We start from the raw sequence: 2,456 nt of genomic DNA, 5'->3' as shown, positions 1-2,456 counted from the left end.
AAGGGGGCTGCAGAAAGCCAGAGTGCCTGTAGGGGTGTGGTTGCGAGACAAGGGGGCTGCAGAAAGCCAGAGTGCCTGTAGGGGCATGGTTGTGAGACAAGGGGGCTGCAGAGGGCGCCAAGAGAGACTAGGGCTGTGGCGAAGACCTAACAATGTCTGGTACATCTGCAAGGCTTGGGGTGTGGTACAGGGGTGGTTGGAGCCATGCATAGCCTATAAGGCTGGGTTGCCTGGAACCCCAATATCAGAACAGGTCTCAGGGTAGCAGGAAGAACCGTGACCAAGAGGATGAAAGGCAGCCTCCCTTTAATATTTATAAGATCAAGACATGGCAGGCAAGAATGAGGGTGCTTTGAGACAAACTTGGCACAGTAGGGGGCGCTAGGGGAGATCATGGCCGCCCCTAGGACCGCACTCCGTGACATGGTGCCTGTGTGTTGCAGAGATGGGAGCCAGGGAGTTCAGTGCCAAGGGCATATAGACTTCATGACAGGAGTAACACCTGTGAGGCATGGGACATGTGTAGGGAAGGTCAGAGCATGCATGCACCATCGAATATAGTTGGGAACATGAAGGGCAGCTTCCAACTAATGAATAACTTTATTTACTAACAAGTCATGGAAGGAGAGATAGGACTACCAGACTGTCCAAGACAGGTGGGTAGGTTGATGCAGATGTCAGCCTCAGGACAGCCCCCTATCGCAGATAAGTTATAGGTTGCTGGCCGCTAAAGTTACAAATTCTTTTATTTAAGCCATTTAAAATTACTGATTAAGCCATAAGTATCCAAATATACAAGACAATATACAAGTTAAAGCTGCTGAAACAAAATAAACCTGGATAGTTAGGTTCTCCTTGAACTGGTTCAGTGTTATATGTAGACACCAAGCTTTCTGTGACTAGTATCTAGTTAATCCTCTAGTCATCCCATACTGCACCACTCCTCACCCCTCTCTCCCTGCATCCTAAGCCTTACATTGCAACTGGCTACCCTAATGTTCAGCTGGAACTCTACTGCTCCAACCTAGATTGCCTGTACTTGGGGAGGAGTAAGCAAGAGCAAGAGGTCAAGTGGGTAGAGGGGGTACTCCTGCTTCTGGGGTCTTGGGGTGCTGCTCTGAGGGTCTGCCCAATGTCTCGGCAGCTTTTAAACATCATTTCCCCCCAAGCTAGTTGTCAGTTTCATTCCACTGGTCGCAATTGACTGAGCCTCTGGGCATTCTAGGCTGATTTGGTGAGGGGAGTGGCTAGATGAGTAGAGGGGGTACCCCTGTTTCTGCATTCTTAGGTGGCACTGTCCAAGGCTACCGCAACTTTTAAAGATCTCTTTCCCCTGAGCCACTGTTCATTTAATTCCATTTCTGGAAACTGATGTGGAGATCTTGGGCAGCCCCCAGAACACCCAACACCTAAGGAATCAAAAGTAGAGGTACCCCTTATTCCCATCTAGCTACCCCACTATCCCAAGTCAACCTAAGATGCCCCAGAGCTAGCTCATTTGCCACAAATGGAATGAAATTGATAAGCAGCTTGGAGAAATATGCTGTTAAAATTAGTGAAGAATTTGGGCCGCCTCCAGAATACCCAGCTCTCAAGAAAACCAGAAGCAGTGGTTCAGGCACCCCCCCCCCCGGCCACCCTAAGGCAGTAGCCTGAGCCAGAGACCTTTGGCAGCTGGTCCAGAGCACCCAGGCCCTCCAAACTGAAGAAAAGGGTACAGGTATCTTCCAAACATTATGTATGTCTATGCCCGTAGTAAGATGCCTTGACCACTCTGCTACCAAATCCCATTCCCTGTAAGAATGGCAAAATATTAGTCATGCTCTATGGAAGAATGGGGTTTGGTTACTACAGTGGAATGTAATGGAAGTTACTACAGTGTAACTGCTCCACTTCAAATTCACACCCTTTCTTATTTCCATGAAGACAAGACCAGTGATTTAAACTTCATCACTATTTTGTCCTGTCAGATTAGGTTGGTCCTATATTTATATTTACATTTATACTTTGCTCAAACATGATAAGCAACAGGACCTAAACAAGAAATAATGGGCTTGATTCTCCATTTGCACATATGGAAAATCAAGACCGTTATTTGTTGTCTACATGGAAATACTCAAGAAAGTGTGTGAATTTAAAGTGGGGTAGTTACTCTGTAGTAACTTCCATGTGGACACTTTTATTTAGAATTAAAGTGTCCTAATTTGCATAAATTCACTTGGGAAGCAAGTGAGGTTAAATTGAATTAGGGCCTTTCTAACTCTGAAAGACGTGTCCAACAAGAGATTTGATTCAGTGCAACTAATCCACTTTAAAAGTTAATTTTGGATTAAGTGTCTGGAGTATCCCCATATATGCAGCCAAGAGTTCCTTACAAGCTTTCTTTTCAAGATGACCTAATTTGTACTCTGTGGCCACACACACACACACACACACACACACACACACACACACAC

This window comes from Crocodylus porosus, unplaced genomic scaffold (genome assembly GCF_001723895.1).
Source record: "Crocodylus porosus isolate Cpor-Errol unplaced genomic scaffold, CroPor_comp1, whole genome shotgun sequence".
Lineage (NCBI taxonomy): Eukaryota > Metazoa > Chordata > Crocodylia > Crocodylidae > Crocodylus > Crocodylus porosus.
This window is presented reverse-complemented; position numbering follows the sequence as displayed.